Raw genomic sequence first — 13,572 nt, 5'->3', positions numbered from 1 at the left:
GCTCTTATACTCTCTGAAGCACCTACGAGCGAAGCTACTTTGATAGAGTAGTAAATTTAAAATTGAGAAATAAGTTCGACAAGGAGACATTTCCGAAGTTCTTTACTGCTGCCCTTGAAGAAGCTTTCAGAAGATTAGACTGGTTGTAGAAAGGAGAGTAACTAAACCATCAAAATTTGCAGATGACATTTTGATCATAAGCCATGATTCTGAAGAATTAGAGGAAAATCTTAATCAGTTATGCAGAGATAGTAAGGATTTCAGACTAAAGATGACTATGATTAAAATTAAAGTAATGATGAACAAGTATGCCACGGGAAGGGATATAATTGTTGAAGGAGTAGAAGTGGAAAATATGAATTCATCTACTTATCTTGGACAAATCAGCTGTAACAATGATAAATGGCTGGAAATGAAGAGAACAATAAATTTCGGATGGATAATTCGGGAAATATAGTCAAATACTGAGGATCAATATTTCAATTTGTCTGAAACATAAAAACAATGAACCATCGTATACTCCTCTACATGACTTATGGAAGTGAAACTTGGGCACTCACCGAAAGAATGGGAGAGAAGCTGAAACTACACAGCGAAGAATGGAACGAATTATATTAGGAATCGGACTGTTGGATAAGAAGCGAAACACATGGATTAGGCAGCAAACTCAAGTAAAGGATTTTATTGTCAAAACTAAGGAACTGAAATGAACTTGGCAGGACAAATAGCTCGAAGACATGATGGGAGATCGATTAAGAAAATAACCAAATTCTACCCAAGATGAGTTAAAAGAAACCCTGGAAGACAACGGAGATGGACAGCTGAAATTCACGAGTTTATGGGTATTAAATGGATGACCATTGCACAAAACAGAAGGAACATTTGCATGTGGTAATAGGCAGATAATATGTTCCAGTAAAAATCATAGAAATCGTGTATTCTGTTTATTATATTCAATACCAGACCAACCATATGCGGACATCATATTTTAACTATAATGGCAATTGATATTTGTAAAAAAAATAAGAAATAAGACTGCAGACAATCTAGACGTACAAAAGCCTGTCTGTATTTGAGTGCACACTGCTCTTGATGATTACAAAAATTGAAGATATTTGAACAGCGGACAATGAATACTTTGGAATTAAATCCTTGTTAAATTGACTTAATTGTCTTTTCTGAAGTCAGAGCATAAATAAGTTATCACAACTGTTGCGAAACTCTGTTGTCATAGCAACAGAGTACAGGGAACAAAAGATATTTTAAGTGTGACACAGCAATAGAATCGGAACTGAGCCAGTGACAACCTATAGTTCATATCTAACTTTCTTTCGTTAGAAAATAGAACGCTTAAAATCGTATTAATTATAAATGCTCTTAAGAAAGTTTCTCTTAACAGGAAAACGAGAGAGAGAGAGAGAGAGAGAGATAAAAGTCAAAGAAAACATTTACTGAAGCAACGTCGAGGCGTGAACGAGTATGAAACAAATAAGTCTCATTGGGAGACTGAACTCGCATAAGAGCGCCTTCACCCATGAGGGAGACTGCGAATAGGGAAACGTCTTTATATGAAAGAATCGCGGGAGTTGAGAGTATACCAAGTAATGATGCTCCCAAATACGGTAGAGGCAGTGCAAATCAAATACAATAAATTGACTTGTCGCTAACAGTGTTCTCTTGGAGCGTGACGGCGATTCTATTGAAAACACTCGGTAAATATCGGGCACTTCTGAAGAGAGCTCGAGATTTCTTAATATACACCTTCCCGCGTTGGCGTATCCTTTATTTCTAGTTCTGCGCGACACACTCAGCTTTCTTTGATAGGCGAACGTCTCTTTAAGTAACTCCTCCATAGATAAAGAAGGGCAAAAAAAAAGTGGGCAAGGAAAGCGAATTTAGTGAGTGATACTTTTATCCTTTTCCCTCTTGCTTGGACTAATCAAAATAAAATTCTTGTTTAGTTTGATTTTTCGCTTAAACCAATATAAAGTTAAACTAAATTTTTAATATTACGGCAATGATATATCGATATATTCATGAAATGCATATCGACATTTTAATATCAATCTATAGAAATATTGGCGTTTTTCTTAGGATTTATCGAGTTAAATATCAATATGTTGGGGAGTAAAGCAAGGTGACTCAATAGCACCAAAGTTCTTCTTCACTTCAGTACTAGATGATATTCAGAAGACTGGACTGGAGTGATGCCAACATAAACATCTTATGCAAGCATCTAACCAACCTCTGTTTCGCAGATGACATAGCCCTCTTCTCTGAAGCAGTTCACAATTGGAACGAATAATCCAAGATCTAAACCTCAAAATCAAAGAAACTGACCTCAACATTAACTACGACAAAACAAAAAGAATGTTCAACCATGTAGCCTCACCCATCAACATCGGCCTCATCTAGTCAAAACAAGCTACGAAGAGCAGTTCAAATATCTAGGCCAGATAATTTCCTTCACCAATAGAATGGACAAAGAAATAGAATCCAGAATCAACAACTCTTGGAGAAGTTATTGGAGTATGAAAGAATGGATGAAAGGAGATTGCCTATCGGCCTAAAAAGAAAGCTATAAAATATAATCGTACTACCCACCCTAACATACGCAGCTCAAACATGGCCATTGACAACAAGACAAGTGTAAATAAACTTAGAATATATCAAAGAACAATGGAAAGAAGTATGCTAGGTATAACGAAAAAAGACTGAATAAAATCTACTTCCATCAGGCAAAAAACTAAAATCAATGATGCCATAAAGACATCCAAGTCTTTAAAATGGAAGTGGCCAGAACATTTCGAAAACAAGAGGACTCGTGGAACAAGCTCACAATCGTTTGGTTAACAAGAGGGGAAAAAATAAAGACAGAAAACCAGATGGAGAGATGAGTTAACATCCCTTATGGACTCCACTTGAATATGACTGGCATTGAACTGATATGAATGGAGAAAGTCGAGGGAGGTCTTTGCCCATCAGCGGGATTCCACAGGCTAACACAACAACATGTGGCATCCGAGTTTAACAGAAATTCCTTTTAACGAGGCTTTGATTATTGAGACTACTGTACTCATTTCTCATACGATCTATTGCCACATAGTTGCTGCAGTAATGCACTACTGTTCGCAATAATACAGCCGAAGAAACTGAAATGAAGGCAGACAGTACTTCTTATTTGATGTAGTGCAATACCAAGTCAACTTGTTTCGAAAGGCTCCTGTCTTTTATACAGGGTGTCTCAAAAATATTGGTACAAACGTTTATGGGAGGTAGGTAACATCTAAAGGAATGTGAATCGCATAGGAACCCATAACCGGAAACTTCACCGTAAGTGGGTAGACGGCGCTGTTGATCCGTTCGCGAGACGGATAATTTCTGGTTTACTCATTCAAGCAGTAGTCTCCGCAAGAAGAGCATGTATCGTAAAAGAACTGTGAGCTGGCAGACATGCACCTAGTGTATGGACGAACCGCTCAACGAATTTATGGAGAACGCTTCCCAGGCAGACATGTACTGGACCACCGTTTGTTTGCGCGTGTGCATCAAAATTTGTGCGATTATGGGTCATTTAGAGGTAACAGGAGTAGTGCGGGCCGACCAGGTTCGACGTGAACTCCCACCATGGAAGAAAGTGTGTTGAATGCCGTCCAGAATAATCCTACTACCAGCACTTGCGCTGTTGCCTCTGCCTTAGGATGTCTCGTTGCAGTGTACAGCGTGTCTGGCACGACGATCCCTTACATCTCCAAAGGGTTCAGTAACTGCTTCCCTAAGATCATCCTGCACGTGTGGCTTCTGCGCAGTGGTTTCTCCAAGAAAGTGTTCAAGACACGAATTTTCCAGCCTATGTTTTGTTCATAGGCTGGAATTATTTCACTCGGGAAGGCATTATTCAATCAGCACAATGCTCATGTGTGGGCTCACGACAACCCACACGGTGTGCACCCCCATGTGACACAACATCGCTTCGCAATAAATGTGTGGGCAGGTGTGGTCGTGACTGCTTAGTCGGACCATACCTGTTACCATTCCGCACGAACTCTGCTAAATATCGGATCTTTCTTGAACAAATTCTACCAGGGTTACTTGACGATATTCCAGCAAATGTGAGACGCAACATTTGGTTTCAACATGACGGGGCGCCTGCTCATTATGGAAGATGTGTTCGTGACCATCTGAACAGGCGTTTTGGGCGTCGATGGATTGGCCTTGGTGGACCAGTTGCCTGGCCCCCACGCTCACCTGATTTATCGAGCCTTGATTTCTTTCTGTGGGGGGGGTCCTCAAATCTATCGTGTATGAATCGCTTGTGAAGACGGAAATGGATCTTGTGACGAGACTCATCTGCGCTGCTGCTACTGTCAAAGAAACTCCATGTGTGTTCGACCGTGTCCGCCAATCCATGCTGCGTCGGTGTCACGCATGCATCGCGTCTCATGGTGGAACCTTCGAGCATCTGTTGTAACATCATGAAATGCATCCATCTCGTAGTCACATTGTTAATATTATGTGAAATAAATGTTTGCCACTAATTACTGTCTTGTGTCATTTCTGCTTCTTATGCCTCTGCTACTACTTTCCCGTGACGTTTCCGGTTATGGGTTCCTATGCGATTCACATTCCTTTAGATGTTACCTATCTCCCCTAAACGTTTGTACTAATATTTTTGAGACGCCCTGTATATAATGACCACCACGGAGGATGCGGAAAGATCAGGGAATGACCACCGCATATCCCCGGAGCAATATAGCCTTAGTTGCTAATGCTCCTAAAAACCAAATAACAAAAACTTTTATATATGCCATTACAAGTGACCCTTTTAAAACACTATCTTTCAGGTTCAAAACCTGCATTGTAAGCGTAGAATCGAAAATTATTTGCGAGAAGACAATAAAATGGTGTCTCAGAAGAATAAACAGATATAATATAAAGGTGTATGAACTTATTTATGTTTAACAAATATTATATTTGTTAAACATAAATAAGAGCTGAGGACTCGACAATCCAGTAGTTTCTCCAATGAATTTAACTCTTTCGTAGAGCTTAAATTATTTCAGTAGGATCACGATTAATTACTACTTGAACAGCATTCCTTCTGTAAGTTATTTACAAACATGCAACATTTATCCTTTTCTTGCTGAGACACACTTACACCAAAAATTGTACGTTTTTCTGAGCTTCTGTTTTTTTTTTTCTTTCATTTGTTCTTTACGTACCAAATACCTTGTTACAGTAGGCACTTTTGCAGCTCAACTCAAGTGTGCGTGTATTTAAATATACGGTGCGCCCTTCCAAGCTGGCCCTGTTCAATTCACGATCTCCAGTAAATGGTGTACTTAAGATGTTTTATGGATGATATATTCAAAAGTAAATTTATTCCGTTTTTCGGTGGGGGATTTGTTCTGCAATGCGACAAAAAAACATATATATTCGTGGAATAATCGAAAGCAAGAACAATTGTACCCAGAATGTTTGCATCAACGAAGAAATGTCGAAAAGAATTGCATTTTTGGATGATTCAGTGGTGCAATCTTTTCTTGTATATACTGGTTTGGTTTTACAATAATAAGCAATATTGGATAGCAGGGGATAGTTTATTTCGAAGCAATAGCACTTTAAAAAGCATATTTTAAATGATCTTCGGATAATATCAGCATTTAGAATCTATGGCAAATATCTACACTTTTGCATCCCAAAAATACCTGAACACCTAGGGAAATTACCAGAGTGTGGTAACGCTGTGAATAAAGAGCTTTTGGGGGAGTTTAACAGTATCAATTGCATTGGTCATAGTGCGCCAGTTCATATGATCTTCTTTTCATAGTATATTTTGTCTGTACAAGTATATGCTCACTGGTCGATTTGCATATTGTGCCGGAGCGAAAACCCCCAAATAACACACGGGGGAAATCATTCTCTCTGCGTAAAACTAACTCTAGCCTCGATTGAAAGGGCCTTCAGGTGTCCCATTTCCTCTATGAACACTTTCCTGATTGATGAATTGGACCAGGTAAGAGTCCACGATAAATCTGTCTTGTTGTAACAGTTCCTCTCCCCTAAATAATTGTTTTTGTGCCCTCAAGGGAGGGAGCTTTTGGGAAACGCCAAACTGGATCAATACTCCTTCGAAGAATGCTGAAATAAAAAAATTATCGATCCAATTCTTATATAATTCAGTAACTAAGAAACTCGCTGAAAAGGGTAAATTTAATTTTTATATTATTTTTAGACAGCCAATCGGAACCACAAAAAATTTCGTAATAACAAAGTAACAAAAGTGGCTTAGTGTTTCTACAGTTTGGATAAACACAGTAGTATTTTAAACAACTTAAACCTTTATATATGGATTATTTATAAATAAAATACTTTCCTTAGAACAGGGAAACATTTTTAAATGAAGATTTTTCTCACTGTGACTCGGTAGTCGGTCTTGAGCAGGAGCTGCACATTTATTTCTTTGAAACATTGGATTTTTATCCCGAAAATCTAGAAACCAACCAAACCACACATGAGACTAACAGACAGGCCATACAGACGCCTTTTAAACAACTAATGGAAGATTCTTAGTCTTTCCTTATGATCATAGTCATCGAAGTGGAAATTTCCAAACTATAATAGAGCTAGTAACCACATCGGCTACGCCTCTTACAAAAGCATAATGACGCTTCAAGGCTCTGTTCCTAAGAATATAATTAATCCATCGTGACACTCCCAAATTGCAATCTGGGTTCAGTAACTGCTTAATAAACATGCACTCACTTTCTAATTGCCAGCATTTAAAAGGAGCACGTGTACAGAAATTGGGGGAACATCGTGCAATTAATCTCATAACAATATTTCAGTTTCTTTTTCGGTTTTTTAAAGTTATTAATCGGTTGCGACATCTCCAATGGAAATTGCTGTTGTATATTGCAGTCTAAGGGCCGTCTTACACGCTAGATAGAAGGCATGGAGTAATACATGTCGCTCAACAGCCCTAAAGGATTTAAGTCCACTGCTGATACAGGGATATGTTTACGATGTTAGTGACAGTAAAAACGCTGTGGCTATCAGAGAGATTTGTCCAGGGAACCCAATATAGCTTTCCGCTTCGGGTAATGCACTTGGTGTAATTGATTTCATGCTAAGAGGGATACAAAGACTGGCTGAAAAGGCATTGGTAACAATTTGGTAAAAGACCGTGGTGAGAGATAACTGGAAGTTACAAATGTCAACACGAAGCGGAAGCCGTTTCATCTGAATAAAAAGAAAAGGCTTTTTTTTAAAGTAAGAAACATATTTGTGAACAAACTCTAAAAAAATCGAAAAATAACATGCTTTCTGTCCACACCCAAATTAAATTATGTGATGGCATATTTTTCAAACAAAGAGAACAAGAAAAGAGTAAAGGGAAAGATAGGTGGTCGATGCTCCTTTGTATACAGGGAAATAGGTTGCGATTAAGGTTTGAGACGTGGTGTACATTTGTATAAAATCATTCTCCGAAATGAGTCCCAAGGCTATAAGCTTCCAGTGTAGCATGTTTGTAATAATAATTACTCGATTATTAATTATTTCCCTTCTGGAGAAGCATTCTCTGCTTCGCATAACGTTTAAATTAATGAAGTGTCGCTAAGAGCAGGGCTTTATGTAAGCTTTGAATAGTTTGTTTACTATTAAGTGGACAGGATATAACCATCAGTTCTGGTTGCTTAGTTACGAGACAAAAACACTGCTTTGCATGAAGCGTTCGCATATTTCCAACAACTATGAGCGTAATTCGGAACCAGGTTGATCGACTAGCTTTCTACATTTCTTTCCAGAAAATCATCGAGAATTTACTGCTATATTTAAAAAAAAAAAAAAAAAAAACACTCCACTTGGAATTCTGCTTCTGATTCTTTAATTTGTGTTTCTTGAGATCAGTTTCTCGTTCGTTTTCATTCTGTTCTTCTAGCATATCGTGATCTTCACCTTTGCAGAGGTCTGCACAAAAAAGAAATGTTCAGCTTTGGAACTTTTGATGTTTCTTAATTATTTCGGTCTTATCGTTACTACCATGGGATGGGAAACTATCAGCTGGTGTTCCAGGAAAGTTTCTTTTATAAATTAGTGGGTCACGAGAGAGAGCGAGAAAGATTCATTTCGACAAAGTTTCACTTAGCTGCAGTGGAGGAACTCTGTTTGTGTAACTACTCTTGATACTTCAGAAATCGGGTTAAAACGTCTTGCGGTGTTTTACAGCATATAATAACAAAACATAGTGAACACTGCACTAAAATTCTATCTAGTATCCACCCCTCAATGTATACTGCATTCCCAATTTATTCGCATGTTTTACCAAATCTTAAGAACACTCCCATCACAATAAGGGTCAATATCGGAATTCCAAGGAGAGTGGGGGATTTTCCTAGGCCCAGTTAATCTGCTAGTCGTACTGCCTCCTTTTCCGTAAAAACTAGACTCCTATATTATTACCCTACACGCCATCCTCCCTAATTCCCTTAATTATGTAACTGAAACCAAAGGGTATCTGGAAAATCATTTCTTTCACTTTCTTCTTTTCCTTAAACGAAATGACTGGAAAAATATCCTTGGCTAATTAATTAATGACTATAATTGGGCACTTTTTGTCACTTAATCTTCGGTATAATTAATCAGATGAAAGGTTAAAGCAGAAATAAAATTTTCCTCGGTACTTCCTTAATTAATTATCGCCACTAATCAAAAAACTTTAATCTTAAGTGGCTCATCTGGATTACATCAGCATGGCGAAATCTATGTTCTTAATTCCCATGTATTGAGGACAACAGAGGAGCAATTCCTTTTTGGTTTTAAGTTCCGATAACACCCAACAATAATTTATTAATATTTTGAAAATTCTGTAATTCATTCTTAAATATTTTTCTCAAATTAGTCCTAGTGTAAGTTGATTAACTTTGTAATCAAAATAAGGGACTCTTTTAGCGAGAATTGATCCCATTATTCTAGTTAGTCTGTAATTTATAAATTCAAATGAATTTTCTGGAGAGTTTTAGACACTGTTTTTGACTTCCCCATTTTTATCCAGTCTCTCTACTCTTGGAAAAAATATTTCTAACTTGACATGCTTAAATTTAATAAGATGCGGCTAAAATATCCTGAAGATGATATCGTGTGCGCTGTTTTTAAAAAGCATAGCTACAATTTACAAAACGAACTGATGGGAAAATATTGAATCAAGCTGCTAACGAAGGTAACCTTTTTACAAGACAGTGTTTAGAGTGGGTAGCAGGGGATCATATCCTTTACCGCACAATGCTGTTGTCAATAAGGCAGTCTCTCCTAGGCAGAATATTCCCTTCTAGTCTAATGGCTCCCGGAGGATGGGTATCTGTCAGCTTGATGTATGACTTCAAGATGCAGAATGGAACAAGGATTTCGTAGGGAGAAGAAGAGTACTTTCTTTTATCATGTTTTTTCAGCAGGTTCATTACTTTGGCATAATCAAGTTTCAACACATACGGAATTATCGACGAAAAACACGTTCGCGTTTTAGATTAAATCTGGTTATTAGAAAACATTATTTCCACGGTTATAAAAAGTTTTTAGTATCATATTGCTACAGATTGTCTCCGTGTTTCGACATATGTAAATATTACCTTTCTAGTTATTCTGCAACGGATGAGGCTCGGACTTTTATTATTTTTATATTAGATACTGAACGAAAGAACGTTGGTTACAGATCAGTGCACGTTTATCATAATTTAAATTATATTTATTTTATTGTTATCTTTATCTTGTTTATGCTTTTATGTTTGTTTTTTTTTAAGTTGTGTTAAAAGATAACTGTTGGAAAATTACTTGATGCTTATCGCATGTAATCTGTATTCTTACAGTGCACTATATTTAATTTTTATCGCATCTTGCACTGCACTAAGGATTTCTCCCATGTGTGACGCAGGTTCTTAATTAAAATAATTTATAAATGTATACAATTAGTTTAATTAATAGCACTTTATATAAATACCCTACACCAACAAAGAATTGCCTATAATACTGATATGAGATACTTATGTTTAAAAAACGGTACCACTGACGGTATTCACTTCAGTTTACAATTAATATCCGAACACCACCCCATCTACAAATCTTCATTTCCACGAAAACTAAACGCTTGCTGAAACCTTAATAACAGCCTCTAGTTTCTGTGGATATTCTCAACCATTTTTTTTGTAACTCCCGACGATCATATTCTTCCCAGAGATTCTGTATAGGAATAAAGTCAGGGCTGACAGTCTAACTCTTCTACGCTCCTATCCTCGAACTTCAAAATACGAGAATTGCCCTGCTGATACAGGCAAAGACATTCTCCGATGTGTTGCCACAACTTAGGCAGCGCATTATTGTCCAAGTCCAGGACGCACGTCTAGATAGACCTTGGCGTTCATAGTTTTGTCCAAAATAACAAATTGTCCCAGGCCGAACCATGAAACACAGCCCCAGAGCATCACTTCCTCCGAAAAACTTAATTGTCGAGACGATACAGTCAGTCACTCTTCACTCCAAAAGCACAGATTTTCTTTCATCGACGGTTCAAGAACGGCGTGTCTTATGTTAAGGTAGACGTCGTCTGTCATTATTCGTGGTGATTAGTAGCTTACTGAAGGCAACTTGTAGCCTTCCATGCATTATGGTGTTTTGATAAACTTCAACGGACACCAATTATATGGAATTGATAACTTATTTCGAAAAGAATAGATCGAGTTGTAGATCTATGAGGTTTCAGGGTGAATTTTCAGTTTACAAAACTTTATTTTTAAAATCATGGTAGGAAGAGTGGTTTCAATATATCAACAATGACAACAATGACAAATCAATTCAAGAGATATGAATGTTTTAGAAGATTCCTATGGATGTTTCTGTTATAGATATCATGTGCCTGTTTATAATGAAGAATATTTCTGTTATTTAAGAATAAATAGTTCGTTTTGTTTTACGTTATGAAAGCTCTATCCCTTCTCATATAAATTTAACTTAAATATGTGTAAACACAAATGGTACCCACAAATATTTGCAATTCAGGAATACGCCTTTTTTGAAGAGGGGTTTGACCGACTGCCATTCAGGGAATTTATCATTTCAATAAAGTCGCTTTTGTCTTTCACCCTTGCGAAGGTGAGATTTTCAGTCCTGCAGCAGTGTTCCAGGGCAACCCGCTATGTCTATCTACAAATGTTAGTTCCTTCCCCCCTTTTTTTTTAAATTTAAAATAACATCTCATCTCCTGGTACATCTCAATTTGAGGTGCATCTTGCACCTTTAATTCATTACATAGAATTTATCCTTTTAATTTATTCTCTTCACGTAGAAATTAAACCTCCCCTTGATTTCTATTCTGATTTAGAATGTTAAAATATTTAAAAAAAAATAAACTAACGGATGTAAATCTTCAATCTGAAATATGAACAGATTCCTGTCACGTTTTGTACAGAAAATTTCGAAATATCGTGTAGCTATCGTTAGCTGAAACAATTTATAGTCGCCTACAAAGTAAATCAGCAATCGAAATGTACAGCAAGCTGGATAAGGAAATGGGCGAATTCGTGTTATTGAAATCAAAGGCTATAAGATGCGTTTAAATAAAACTTTCTAAACGCATCTTATAGCCTTTGATTTACGAGGTAGGCAGTACTACGGTACAGAGAAGCGCTCTCTACAGGAACAACAGAAATAAATGAGAGAGAGTTGTTCATCACAAAGCTCTATATGGACAAGGAGAACACCTTCCAGACAAAAATCCAACCATCCAGATTATACCAGTAGAGAGGGGCATTGGAAAAAGGAACGTCTGAGCTACCAAGAAACTGGTGCGATATAAACCGTGTATGTTCAATTTCGTTAGTAGTCAAAATTTTGATTATTATCAATCAGCGGTACAATTTAGGTCAGCATTTGAACACTAATAGTAATTGGTCAAGGCCACTTAGATGCATTGTGTTGCCTATGAGTATATTGATGAATTATAAAGCAACAATTGAGTTTTTACTCATTTTGAATGAGCATTCTTCCAAAACTACTCAGCGACCTGGCATGGATTAATATTTACTCAGAATGAATAATATACTGCCCGACAAAATGAACAGAACACGTAGAAAACGTGTAACTCGTGCTGCTTGCGATGAAGAGGAACAAAATTCGGTAGGGTGGTGGTTTACCATAAAATAACGATGAAATGAGGAGACAGCGAGAAGTTTCGGTCAGATATAAGAGATATTTTAGGGGTTGTATAAGAATTACCAAAAATGTCTCGTTATAGAAGTCGATACAACATGCTCGAAAATATGGTCAAATGTCATGTATGGAGTGTAATCCACTACAACAGCTATTATAGGTCTCAAATACTTCATATTTATGTCCCTTAAGATTCTAATAACGCTCGGTTCTCATTTGTTCTCGTGACTTCTGTGGGGAACGTTCAAATGGCAGCCTGAACGTTTTCGGATACGCCTTGATGTTCTTTGTCTCCCACTGCTTGTCCAGTTCAGTGTTCCTTAAATTTATGACGCAGACTAGCTTTTGCTAGACGAGTAGGCCCCTTGTTCCATATTATCTTTCCCATGCATCCCGAACCTGTACAAAATTTTTCAGCTTTCCAATCCATTTACGAATCGCTTTTCGCTCGTCAAAGCTTAATTGCGTGTTTGTTCTCCAACATTTTTGCAGGTTTCGGCCAATATGGTGCAATAAATAATACAAATGGGTCATCTAATTCCGACTAAGGGATTATTAAAGTATGTACATAATTTTGACTCACTACGTGTTATCTTAATTCAAATTTGGTTGTAGATTTGGGTTCATAATAATTGCCTAATAGCCATATTTCTCAAATTATTTTTCACTCTTATATTACGTTCTGGTAAACTGGGATAAGGAAGCAAATCATCCTATATACATTGCGAGTAAATTTATTTAAATACAGAAACATATGCATAAAATATCATTCATTCTGACTGAATATTAATCCATGCCAAGCCGGAGTAATGTTCATGTGCAGAATGAATAAAATCCAAACTGTTTTTTGAAAATAAAATTTATGATTGATGGTAGATATTGTTGTGAAAATTTAAATTCTATTTAAGAAAGAGAAAATAGCTCGGTAGATTAAAGTTGTGCTTCATATATTCCAAAAGTCATTTGGAACTCATCAAAGTTCGCATTGAAAACAAGGAAAAAAGAAATATAAAGAGAAAGGAGTCATTAAATGGAGATTTTAATGCAAAGTAATAAAATCCAATTCTTTATACGATGGCATTACTTGGAAACTTTCTTCGGCGTTTGAAAATAAGGCTCAGCAGGTGAACGGCAAATTGTTCTCACTGACCAATCTGAATTGGCTCTTAGGGTTGTCCGGAAGCTACTTTTCCTAATTATAAACATCTTGAGTTACTTGATATCGGGGATCAAGAAAATAATCCTTTTAAGAGAGAGTTTGTGCTTTTACGACTTCTCTAACCGATACTGCTAAAATGATTCCCCGAAGGCTGTTTCAGGTACCTGGGGTTTATTATGTATTAAATTTTACTGCCCTAACAGAGACGAAAAATA

This window comes from Mastigoproctus giganteus, chromosome 9 (assembly GCF_048544385.1).
Source record: "Mastigoproctus giganteus isolate SK-2022 chromosome 9, ASM4854438v1, whole genome shotgun sequence".
Lineage (NCBI taxonomy): Eukaryota > Metazoa > Arthropoda > Arachnida > Uropygi > Thelyphonidae > Mastigoproctus > Mastigoproctus giganteus.
The sequence above is the reverse complement of the archived record's forward strand: the minus strand, read 5'-3'. Positions refer to the sequence as shown.